The sequence below is a fragment of the Bos grunniens genome, chromosome 18 (assembly GCF_055505025.1).
Source record: "Bos grunniens cultivar Pamir isolate PY7600 chromosome 18, Bosgru_T2T1.0, whole genome shotgun sequence".
NCBI classification, from domain to species: Eukaryota; Metazoa; Chordata; class Mammalia; order Artiodactyla; family Bovidae; genus Bos; species Bos grunniens.
In genome coordinates this window covers 31,721,316-31,735,358 of record NC_141182.1, presented here as the reverse complement: position 1 = coordinate 31,735,358, position 14,043 = coordinate 31,721,316, and positions in this window count along the sequence as shown.

Below are 14,043 nucleotides of genomic sequence, written 5' to 3'. Positions count from 1 at the left end.
CACATCAGCTTATCAGCTCATGAGCTATTTACTTCTTGGGTTTAATAGAAGCAATTGTTAGAAACATTAGACTCAATCCTACATCATGCACAAGGGGAGTGATCTTATTGTCTTGTCCTCATTTGAATCCCTAGGCCAGACGTGGTTCCTGGGACATAGTTGATATTCAACGGTTATCCATTGATTAGATGAATGGATGAAAATAGTGTTATAAAATATCCATTTTATAAACAGTTTAAATGGTTGTGATTACAAGTATCAGAAAACTCCAGTATGATAGAAATCAACAATACCGAACTGTTAGCTCACATCATAATGACTTTAAAGAATGGGAGCTCAAAGGTGAATTATCTCATATGTTTTCAGCAGCCCATGATTTTCTTTCCTTAACACTGGGGCTTTTTTCTCTGGTTAGCTCTCTAGAGTGGGTGGCCTCTTGGTTGCAAGGTTTTATAAATCACATGCAGCATTTCAGTGACCGAGAGTGGAAGAGCAATCTCCTCTGTCATGTGTCTATTTTTAAAAGAAATTAAATCCTTTACCATAAGCCCACATCTAGGCCTCATCTTACTTCGCACTGATCAACACTGGGCTATGTAATCAGCTCTACTAACAAAGAGAAGGGGCTTTTCCATGATCAACTTAGAAGAATTAGACAACTCTAAATTAAAGAGGAGGTTAGTTCACTTTATCTGAGATAAAGTGAAGGCACAGAATGTCTAAATAATACTGGAGTTTTGTAAGGGGAAAGGGACATCAACCACACTGAAAAAAATGTTTTAATCAGAAAATAAATTAATATTTCTTAAAATTTAATTTATCTGAAAAACAGATTATTTTGTTCAACTGTTTAAGCAGTAGATTTCAAAGGTAGTGTTTATAAGCAATAGTATAAATTTTTCTCTCCATCCAGTTTCCCTGAGCTGTGACCTCTTATAGTAAGAGCTGGAAAAAATACTTTTAAACAAAGTTTACAAGTTTAGTCCTGCCTAAGCACAATAGTCATAGATATCAGTTGCACATGTTTCCTAAGAAGACAAGATATTTACTTAAAGCTTCCTTGCACTGCCATATAAAGAGCATATACTATAATTTTACGATATCAGCTCCCCATTTTCATAGATGAGGAAACTGAATATTAAAAAGCCTATTTACTTTTCAAGGTTATATTGCTGAGAGTGATACAGTTAGGTTCAAAGACCAGACTGCACTGACTCTGAAGTCTAAGGTGAGCTTCCTCTAAATGAAAAAATGTGTACAGGAAAATTCTATCTGTCCACTGAAGTGATTTCAAAAGGAAATAACATTCAAAAGAATTTCAAATAAGGGATATTAACATTTCAACAATTTTCATGTCATTCAATAAATGTTTCTTCAGCATACACTCCATATCCAAAATACTGGAAAAGAAAAACTCAGCTGTATCTTCCCTTCTATTGTGAAGATGTGGAATACATTATTTTTAAAGCTAGAGATCATTTCCACTGTAGTAGATAAATCAGTGGAAAGTGTTGAAAGAAATATACATAGGGTCATGGGCAGAGTTCATTATAATGTCATGGACTAAATTTTATCTGATAAGCTTCATAGAAGTAAAAAGCAGAAATCTAAATTAAACCTCAAGACTAAATAGAATATCTATTGGTTTATGTATCTATGTAAATTGTGCCATGTTTTCCCTTAACACTCTTTTTTTTAGATTTCCACTTTTTTTCTAGATCTTACTTATTTTAATCCAAGTGCCTTCATCAAAGAAAATCTCTGAAAAAGAATATAAAATAACTTAAAAATAATTAGCATACTAAATGGAGATGTTAATTACCAGCAACTGATTTGCTTCCATAAAATATAGGAACTACTGTTTAAACATTAGTATGGAGAAATATAAGCGGAGGAAATTTAGATAAAGGGACAAGTAATTCACAGAAAAGAAAAACTCTATGGAGAAATTTAGCATCTAAATAAGTGTTTAATCAGGAGAATTTAATGAAAGCAATGATCATAGAGGGGATATATGAGGGGAACATGGCAACCCACTCCAGCATTCTTGCCTGGAGAATCCCATGGACAGAAGAGCCTTCTGGGTTATAGTCCATGGGGTCACAAAGAGTCAGACCTGACTGAGGGGACTTAGCACACAGCATGCACACAAACATATATATATACAACAGGCTCCTCTGAGAAATTTCGTCTTTGAGTATGTACGTGGATATTCACTGCAGTATTGCAAATGATCAAGAGCAAAAACTGAGAACAATATAAATATCTTTGTGTAGAGGAATTATTCAATCACATGCAGTGTGTTGAGAAAATAGATTTAGAAATATAGTGCTGATAGCTGGCAGCTGGTTGCTGACAGCTAGGAGCTGACAGGTCAGCCGTACTCTCTAGTGAACATGAAGAACTTTCAGAGAGTATGAATAGTACTCAAGCAGGTTACTATGTAACAGTGATGAATCAGGAGAGAGATAAGGCCACTCTGAAATCACCACAAACGAGACAGAGCAAGTACATCGTGCAACCACACACACACACACACACAACTAAACATCCTTGTTTTTTGAATAACTGATTTACTAGTTATTGAAATAAAATTCTATACTCTCTAGGAACATAAAGAACATTCTCATTCCACTTTAACCCTCCCATCTCCTATATAAAAGATAAAATTTACCCGGGCACTGAATTGTCTCTTCATATTTTGACCATAACCAATTCGAAATGGGTCATTGCTATATTAGAACTTTCTCAAAGTCATTTAACACAAGACAGGCTGAGAGTCCCTCATCATCGCTATCTCAGTGCTGTGTATTTTCTTTAGCCATGGCACTTCTCACATAGTTATTATTACATTTTTGTGTTTCTGTACCTGCTTGTCTTCAAGACTTTGACCTCCTAGAGCCAACAGACTCTGTGTTGGTTGGGCATTTTGCATCCATCATGATGACCAGCACATATGCTCAAGAAACATTTTATTGATTCATTGGTACATTGATAACTAAATAAAAACAATCACTGGGAAGCAACCTATGTTTCATTTAGTTCATAAAATGTTGTATACAAAGATTATAGACTTTGGCATAAAAATTATAGACTAAGGAAATGTAATTTTCTTGACATTTCCTACCATTATGTCAATTCCCAGCCTCCCTTAATTCCACAAAAAGAAGAGAAAAAAAATGAAAATTGAAGACAAATATCTATTTATCGATTTTCAAGCATGCAGCTTCTATTTGCAACTTGCAGAACCCTGTTTTGAAAGTTGTGTGCGTGGTAGTGTATTAATTATGGGGATTATGAAATCCGGAGGCTTGATGTGTTAAAACAGAAAAGGGTTTTAAATCTACGGGAACCACCTCTAGATTTTAATGTGAAATAAAGTTTCTTGCATCGACCCTGCACTAATGAAGATCAGAATGCTCTCTTCGTGTGATCAGAGCTACTCCCATGTTGATTGCCTCTCAGTGAGTTGAGAGGAAATGAAAAAGCAAAAGCATCGATTTTGAAGAAATTTCTTGTCTTGCAAAGCACATATTACCCAAATAGATTTACTCTTAATCTTTTAATAAACTGAAACAGTTAGTGATTTCTGCAAATGGTGCCTCAGTCTAATCTCACAGAGGACTCTACAGTTCTGCAGTGGATTAGGAAAGTCTCCCATCTTTCAATATTTGTCTTTGTTCCTTTCAGCAGCTGAATTTAATTCTTATTATCCTCAACGACAAGGCAATTTCAGATGATGAAATTTCTCATGTGAAACCTACACCTTTCAAATAATAAATCACAACTTCAAATTGGATTTGCATGTGTGCACGCGTGTGTGTGTGTGTGTGCATAAACACACAATTCACCTGAAGATGACAGTCTGATTTGTGAACATATAATTCATTTAATAGATTAAAATGTTTTTAGCCAAAAGAAATGAAGCATCATTGTTTGCAAAGAAGGTTTCAATTGGTATTCTCTTCAGGTTCATAATAAGAAATGAAGTAGCAAGAGTAAATACAACAACAACAGAACAAACAGAAAACAGCCTCATATTCTAACGTGTGATATGTCAGTACTTTTAGTCGAGTTGGAAGACCCCTCTTGCATTTACCCAAGTTCAGATGTGCACACTTTCTATCCTCTTCCTGATTGCTTTCCACCTGTGAAATTTCACCTTATCCATTGATTCATTCTTAACATTTCTATTAGAATGATCTTTCTAAAATGCCATTTGCGATAAAACAAACATGTGATTTGCCTGCTTAAATCTAAAATGTTAAAGCTTTTAACCATGTGCCAGGCATTATTATAGATGTCATGATCTATCTCTTTTTTTATTTTTTTAAATTACCACTGTGTAGATGTGGCTCTTCCTTCTTAGTAAATGAGGAATCTGGGATTCAGGACAGTTAGGGTGATTTATAGAAGGTCTAGAACAAGATTCCTCAACAGCTGTATAACTGGCATTGTAGTCAATTATTTGTTATGAAATACTAGCCTATTCACTGTGTAGAATGTTAGCAGCTTCCCTTCCCTCTACCATTCTACGCCAGTAACTGGCCCCTGACCTCAGGTGAGAAGGCCAAAGATATACCTAGACAATGAGAAATGCCCTCTTGGAAAACTGACACAATTATGATTAAGAAAGTTAAGAATCACTGGCCTGTACATGTATCTCTTTTATAATAATGTAATCCACATAGTTTAATGGCCTCAGGATTGTGTGCTTCATCATTCCCAAATATTCATTAATTCATTCGTTTCTTGACTCAGTTTTCTGGAATATGTTTAAGAACTTGGACTCATTGCCAGTCTGCCTGAGGTTTTATCACAGTTCTACTATTAACTGGCTTTATCACATTGAGCAAGTTCTCAACCCCTCTCTTCTTTTGGTCCCTTACCTGGGTTTTGGAATGATAATCCCAAATAATTCATAAGTGTATTAAAATCACCCTTTCTCCTTATAGAGATCACTGCATGGTTGTCACTAGTAGGATGGTCCAAAGTTGTCAAATTCCACGAACTAGTAAGCAAAGATCCACTGTCAAATATTCTCCTAAGACTCCTTAGTATTGTCTTTCTCTGCAGTACATTGTGAACCATTTTCCAAAAAGTTGAGCGAATACTTGTATTGGTTTCACCCTGCTCCTGATAGGTCTTCAGCTCTTCCTGAAAGCAATTATTTCTTCCTTATGTCTTTTATTTTTAAATTTTACTTTATTTTGGTAATAACAGTTAATATGAGATACACCCTCTAAACAAATTTGCTTTCCTCTTACCCTGAGAATATAGCCTTTAAGACCTCAGATCCATATGAGTTGGTTCTCTCATAAACCTTTCCCCTGTTCAAGCCCTGATCTCTAACCTCTGACTCTGGCTCATAAGGGCAATAGAACCTAGAAACACTTGTTTGTAATGAATATTTTAGATTATGTGGAGCTTTGGTGTTCTTATATTATATATGCCTGTCTGATTATAGGCTTTCTTCCCAAAATAGGACCAGAAATTTTACAATAGTTTTTCTGACGCTCAGGGTGTTGTTTAACTTACCTCTATTTTTCCTTCTTCATTTGGTTAGCTCTGTCTCATCTTTCAGTTGTTAGCTCAAATCCTACCTTCCCAGGAAGTTCTTCTCTACTTCATCCTAGTTTGTAAAACTCTAATTATCATTATGGGGACAGTTTTTTTTTAAGAAGTTCTTTATTGTCTGCTTTCCAGAAAATAAATACAAGTTTCCTGAGTACAGAGGAATTCTACTTTGTTCTTTGCATTGTCAGTGCTTAGAATGTTTTCCAGCACTTGGTGCACAAAATATACACAGTGAATGAATGAAGGAAAGTTATCTATTGTAACGCACTTGCCAGGTGTAGTCCAGCAACCTGTGCCCTTGACAGCAGCCAGATTTATGTAATAGTAGGGGCATTACCCTGACGAGCAAGTGAATGGGGGAGAAGGCTTGCTTTCAGCAAGTCATTTTTTTTTTAACTTACTTAGCCAAGAGTACTTGGCCTTCCTGTCCTTATTCAAGGCTAAGCCTATGTGGATATCAGGCCAAGCAATTGTGAAGGGGTTTAATTTGGAATTCTCTCCCATTTCTGGATGCTAAAGCAGAAGAGCTACCCAAACTCATAAACAGTAGAGTTAGGAACAAGCAGACATTTTTAACAACAACAATTGTTTATATACTAGGTTTGCATTGAAACAAGCACATGCTTTTTCTGAAAGTCAGTTGTCGTACTTTGCGAGGGTAGAGGTGAGTTGTGCACTTTAGTTTTTTAGACAGCTGACATCAAACAAAATACATCCAGAGGGAAGTATTATTTCAGTTCTAAGCATGGGTGGGAAGCGGAATTTAAATCTTTACTATGAAAGACATTTTGGATGTACTAATCTGCTCAGTTTCATGGATCTCATTTTGTTCTAATTAGCTGTAGGGTAAGAAATAAGAGCATGTGAATCACATCTCACTATGGGCTCAGATTTCTAAAGGTCTAATATGGTAAAATATACAACTTACAATGTATTTTCAATTACTCACAATAATTTGAAAGCTTCGTGAATAGAGTGCAACAGTGGATTTTTTCTCAACTAAAACCCAGCTAAAGTCCAGCTCGTGCTTTCGCCATTTTCATTCCTGACCCCTCTCTACAGCGATGGGTCCATAAAGTCATGGTTTTGTTGAAATCATTTTATATTATGCTTCCTAGTACAATGTTTTGACCATGTTTGATTATATAGCTCAATTGGAGTGGAGAAAATTGCCCAGTAATTTAGAAAAGAATTCTCTTTCAAAGCCTGCAGGAATCTGCTCTCCAATTTAGAAAGAAATTTACAGAATCGGGTTGTTTGTATGAGTTGTAAGTATTGTTTAGTGTTTTGACCCAGGATTGCTTGATATATCACTCAACCAAATATGATTTTATGTTTGTCTCTTTCCCCTTTTCTCTGTGATATGAATTCAGATGAACTCAGAATATCTTCTTTGCCATTGAGTTTTGCACACCCTTCTCTCTCTAGTTTTGCTATAGATTTCCAGTGTATGTATTTAAGCCATAACTGTAATAAATAATGGGGTGTGTGTTTGTGAGGGTGTATGTGTGTGTGTTGCTCACCAGTGTCCAACCGTTTGCGACCCTGTGGAATATAGCCCTCCAGGCTCCTCAGTCCATGGAATTCTCCAGGCGTAAATATTGGAGTGGGTAACCATTTCCTTCTCCAGGGGTCTTCCCAACCCAGGGATCCAACCCAAGCCTCTTGCATTGCAGGCAGATTCTTTACCGTTGAGTCACCAGAAAGCACCTAAATAATGGTGGTGTAGTGGTAAAGAATCTGCCTACCTATGCAGGAGACACAAGAGATACACGTTCAGCCCCTGGGTCAGGAAGATACCCTGGAGCAGGAAATGAAAACCCTCTCCAGAATTCTTGCTTGAGAAATCCCACCGACAGAGGAGCCTGGTGGGCTACAGTCCATGGGGCCACACAGAGTCAGGCACGACTGAGCACGCATGCATGCATAATAAATAAGGCTCCCCATTATAACCCTGCTTAAAATAAGAGATGAGTGCATTTTCTTCTTGCAAGTACTTTTTAAAGCCATTTCTGTTTTTAGAAGAGAGCAATAAAAAATTTAAAATGTGTATGTTAAGAACCTGTGTTGGTTGGAAATACCCAAAGGTGTTTGTGAAACTGAGCTTTTGTGAGATCTCTCTCTCTTCCTTTTATGTCCTAAACTTCATCTTCATTGCAAATTGCCTGACCCTTGTGGAAGATTGTTGTTGGGCACACATATGAGGAGGTTAGTTACTACTTTATAACTTGCATATTTTTCTATTTTACAGCATTCGGGTTTTTTTTTTTTTTCCCTCTGTTACTCAATAGGGATGTGTTAGATTTCTTCCTTCAGTTGTTGAGAATGATTCTGTTTCTCTACATACTTAGGAAAAAAGTCTTTTCATACCGCATAGCATAATCACATTTTGGACTTTTGTCATGCTCCCCAAATCAATCTTTTAACATAAATTGCTAGGTGCTGTGTGTTCACAGATATCTAATGCATGAATTCTATCTAGTGAGAAGATCAGGTAGGCACCTGAGCAAAATAAAGCATGAAAATCCAGTAGTAGGAGTGGGTACCAGATGCAACAGACAGGAATCAATGAGGGACAAATAGGTATTGGGCTCAGTAAAACCTATCTGGAGAAATATATCATGAAATAGAACTTTGAAGAGCTGGCAAAGGGAGGAAGCACATTTTGGAAGGAAGGAGAAATATATATAAAGCTACAAAAGCATCAGAGATAGAAGATACATTTCAGGAACTATAAGTGCTTAATAGTTTAGGGTCTGAGGACTCACAGGGGCGATGAGATTATCAAATTTGAGAGCAAGGACCAAAATGTGGACATCAGTCATAAAATTTCTAATTCTTAACAATCTATATCCAGAGTAGATGCAGATTGAAGATTATATTAGTTGTATCTGATGCAGACCTAGACAAAATCCTAATATCTATTTCTTTGATGTTTTTAAAACAATAAAATCATGGAATCAAAAATCTTGTGCTCCCAACTGCTGAGGGACTTTGGACATGTATTCTAATCTGAGCTTTCATTTTCTCAATTGAAAATTACATACAATAAAATATTAATCTCCTAAGGTTTTTGGATAATTTTGCATGTGTTAAAAAGACTTGAAATCTAAGAAGTCCCCTCCAAATTAATGTCCCTCTTTCACATAGACATTCACATATTTCCAAATATTTGAGGGTTTAGAATCCATCAGGCACTAGTCTAGCCAACAGTGAATTTATCAGTAAGTATGGCAAGTGAGAGCTCCTGATTACCTTTTCTGTGGAGCTCCTGATTCCCTTTTCTGTGGCATTTAATCTGAACCTAAAAAGATCATGTATGCTAAGTTGCTTCAGTCCTGTCCGATTCTTTGTGACCCTATGGACTTTGGGCCCCCAGGCTCCTCTGTCTATGGGATTTTCCAGACAAGAATACTGGAGTGGGTTTGCCATTTCCTTCTCCAAGGAATCTTCACAATCCAGGGATCAAACCCATATCTCTTATGTCTTCTGAATTGGCAGGCGAGTTCTTTACCACTAGCACTACCTAGGTCATAGGGAGAAAGATTTCAGAAAGAAGAAACAGCAAGTATAAAGATCCCAAACCAAGAATGAAATTGACATAAAATGCACACACATTCACAGAACATGAGAGGACTGGATTACACCTTCAGAAGTTAGGCCCCTCCAGAAGGACTGGTGAAGTGGGATTTACACCCAGGACAGCCATTCTCCTAATTATATACATACAGCAAGTGGCATACATGCATGGCTTTAGCCTTTAACACCCCCTCACCAAAAAAGAGGAAAAATCCCTTTGTGTTGCAGGATACCTCTGCATCTTAGAATCTGCAAAGGTATTGGGCTCTTGACTTTTGCCCTTTAATGTCTTTTTTCATCTGTCAAAGTTCTCAGAGGAGAGTGTCAGGAAACTTTGTAGTGGTCTTCTGCTTGACAACCTAGAGATCGACTTCTCTTATTGGTCCTATTACTTAATATTTTCCTTTCCCTTCTTCTAAATTGTCCTGGAACTTTTCTTTTTTAAAAAAATTTTATTTTATCTTTAAACTTTACATAATTGTATTAGTTTTGCCAAATATCAAAATGAATCCATCACAGGTATACATGTGCTCCCCATCCTGAACCCTCCTCCCTCCTCCCTCCCCATACCCTCCCTCTGGGTCGTCCCAGTGCACTAGCCCCAAGCATCCAGTATCGTTCATTGAACCTGGACTGGCATCTCGTTCCATACATGATATTTTACATGTTTCAGTGCCATTCTCCCAAATCTTCCCACCCTCTCCCTCTCCCACAGAGTCCATAAGACTGTTCCATACATCAGCGTCACTTTTGCTGTCTCGTACACAGGGTTATTGTTATCATCTTTCTAAATTCCATATATATGCGTTAGTATACTGTATTGGTGTTTTTCCTTCTGGCTTACTTCACTCTGTATAATAGGCTCCAGTTTCATCCACCTCATTAGAACTGATTCAAATGTATTCTTTTTAATGGCTGAGTAATACTCCATTGTGTATATGTACCACTGCTTTCTTATCCATTCATCTGCTGATGGACATCTAGGTTGCTTCCATGTCCTGGCTATTATAAACAGTGCTGCGATGAACATTGGGGTACACGTGTCTCTTTCCCTTCTGGTTTCCTCAGTGTGTATGCCCAGCAGTGGGATTGCTGGATCATAAGGCAGTTCTATTTCCAGTTTTTTAAGGAATCTCCACACTGTTCTCCATAGTGGCTGTACTAGTTTGCATTCCCACCAACAGTGTAAGAGGGTTCCCTTTCCTCCACACCCTCTCCAGCATTTATTATTTGTAGACTTTTGGATCGCAGCCATTCTGAATGGTGTGAAATGGTACCTCATAGTGGTCTTGATTTGCATTTCTCTGATAATGAGTGATGTTGAGCATCTTTTCATGTGTTTGTTAGCCATCTGTATGTCTTCTTTGGAACTTTTCTTATAGAGATGTCATATTAAGTCAAGAATGGCAAATATATGCTAGGTTGAGTGCTTGCTTTGATCCATTGATGATGAAAGTGAAAGTGTTAGTGGCCTTGTTGTGTCAACTCTTTGCAACCCCATGGACTGGAATCCGCCAAGCTCCTCTATCTATGAGATTTCCCAGACAAGAATACTGGAGTGGATAGGAATTCCCTTATCCAGGGGATTTTCCTGACCTAGGGATCAAACCTGGATCTCCTGCATTGCAGGGAGATTATTTACCATCTGAGCCATTAGGGAAGCCCAATTCATTGACTGTAGGAGACTAAAATATGGGAAAACATTCTAGCTAAGTGGGAAGCTCAGCAGAGAGTGAAATAACAAAACTACATTTTCTTTGGATTGAGTGAGTAGCAAAGATGCAGAATTGGACTGCATTTTCCTTAAAGAAAATCTGCATTTTTGCTCTAAGGTTAAAGTCACAATTGGATCTTTCTTTTCTTTAGCATATTTTTTATTCAATAAACTTTCTTAGATAAAGAAGAAAACTTATTTGTCTTAAATAAACACTAGTCCCAAGAAGATAGCCTAAAAAGCTATATAGGTAGTATCTTCTATGAGACTTTTTTCCCTTAATAAGTCCACATACGTTGTCACTAATATTCTGACTTTCTTGGACATTATACAAATGACAATATTTCTCAGCTTGTTTCTTATCTGTATGATGAGAGTAATAAGAGAACTTACGTCCTAGAATTGATGTAAAAATTAAATGAGAAAATTCCTTTAAAGAACTTCCACTAAGTTCAATGCATAAAAATTTATTAATAATTCTTTAATAAAATTTAAATGATGGCAATGATGTTAATCAAGTCTCCAATGATGTGAAAAGAATGATCCATGCATTCAACCTAAGATGGGAGCGTCTAGCCAGTTCCTGAGTCCAATGTTATACAGTGTGGTAATCGCACATCCATTTCACTTTGGTTATTAACTTTGAATATCCACTGAATGACTCCATCCAGCTGTGTCATTAGAAGAAATTGAGATATGTGTCACATCTGCCATTTTGCCAGCATTTATTTTCTTTCAATATGAATCCAGGTTTCATTATATCCCTTTTTAACATTTTTAATGTGTTAGTTTTCTCAACTGTGGTAGTTGAAACAGAATTAAATTATCAGAGTGAATATTAAAAAGAAAAAATAATAAAATGAAATGTAATCTGAAATCTAGTAACCTTAACTTGGCGGAAATGTAGATAAATTAAACCTGAATTGAAAATCATATTTATAAATGAACAAATTATTTAATGTATGTATTGTTAAATAATCATTTGATCATTTGTCACAATTCTAGACCAGTGCTGAACAATAGAAATAATAATGCAAGATGCATATGCTATTTAAAAATTTTATAGTCACGTTAAAGAAGTAAAAAGGAACATATACAGTTAGTTACAATAATACATTAATATTATATTTAATGCATTATACCCAATATATTATAATTTTAATATGTAATAATTAACAAAAGTATTAATAACATATTTTATTTTATCCATATTACTTTTTGAACATAAAGTATGTATTTTACACTTTAGCACAATCTCAATTAAGATGCTAAATTTTCATTGAAAACACTGATCTATCCTAAGATTTCATAAGATTAACAGTTGATAAATTCAACTGGCATATTCTAATATTCCAAATATACTTAAAAGTTTTCCAATATGTGAATTGAGTACTCCAAGATACCTTTATTTTAATACATAAACATTGACAAAACTGGTTTATAATTTTTAAAAGGATGGATTTGACTTTGAAGCAAAAGCATATTAATTTCAAAATTGCATCTGTCCAAGTTTAATAAATTGACTAACACTTGGGTCAACTTATTATGTTAAACATCAAATACAAAGGAGTGTTTTCTAAAATGAAAAACAGCACTAAATTTATCAATATCACAAAGCAGTCTTCATTTTTCCACATTTTGTAGTCAGTTTGCATGATGCTGTCGTTTGCAATTAAAATTTGCATACTGACATATTTTATAAAATGGTATAAATCATAGTTCATGATTTGTTTTATAAAAAAAAATTCAATTTTGACATAAGTTTTCTTACCTAAGTCACAGATTGCCTTTTTATTCCCCTGGGTGCTTTAAATTTAGTTCTTCCATATGTAACTTAACATTGATGAAATCACATAATTCATGCTGCCACATTTTGTCTTTGATTATTGAATATTTAGCAAACATTCCTTTATCTCAAGAAAGACTTGAACGTGAGTTAATAGTACAGTTCAGTTCAGTTCAGTCGCTCAGTCGTGTCTGACTCTTTGTGACCCCATGAATCACAGCACGCCAGGCCTCCCTGTCCATCACGAACTCCTGGAGTTCACTCAGACTCATGTCCATCGAGTCAATGATGCCATCCAGCCATCTCATTCTCTGTCGTCCCCTTCTCCTCCTGCCCCCAATCCCTCCCAGCATCAGAGTCTTTTCCAGTGAGTCAACTCTTCGCATGAGATAACCAAGTACTGGAGTTTCAGCTTTAGCATCATTCCTTCCAAAGAAATCCCAGGGCTGATCTCCTTCAGAATGGACTGGTTGGATCTCCTTGCAGTCCAAGGGACTCTCAAGAGTCTTCTCCAACACCACACTTCAAAAGCATCAATTCTTCAGCGCTCAGCCTTCTTCACAGTCCAACTCTCACATTCATACATGACCACAGGAAAAACCATAGCCTTGACTAGACGAAACTTTGTTGGCAAAGTAACGTCTCTGCTTTTGAATATGCTATCTAGGTTGGTCATAACTTTCCTTCCAAGGAGTAAGCATCTTTTAATTTCATGGCTGTAGTCACCATCTGCAGTGATTTTGGAGCCCCCAAAAATAAAGTCTGACACTGTTTCCACTGTTTCCCTATCTATTTCTCATGAAGTGATGGGACCGGATGCCATGATCTTCATTTTCTGAATGTTGAGCTTTAAGCCAACTTTTTCACTCTCCACTTTCACTTTCATTAAGAGGCTTTTGAGTTCCTCTTCACTTTCTGCCATAAGGGTGGTGTCATCTGCATATCTGAGGTTATTGATATTTCCCCCGGCAATCTTGATTCCAGCTTGTGTTTCCTCCAGTCCAGCGTTTCTCATGATGTACTCTGCATAAAAGTTAAATAAGCAGGGTGACAATATACAGCCTTGACATACTCCTTTTCCTATTTGGAACCAGTCTGTTGTTCCATGTCCAGTTCTAACTGTTGCTTCCTGACCTGCATACAGATTTCTCAAGAGGCAGGTCAGGTGGTCTGATATTCCCATCTCTTGAAGAATTTTCCACAGTTTATTGTGATCCACACAGTCAAAGGCTTTGGCATAGTCAATAAAGCAGAAATAGATGTTTTTCTGGAACTCTCTTGCTTTTTCCATGATCCAGCGGATGTTGGCAATTTGATCTCTGGTTCCTCTGCCTTTTCTAAAACCAGCTTGAACATCAGGAAGTTCACGGTTCACATATTGCTGAAG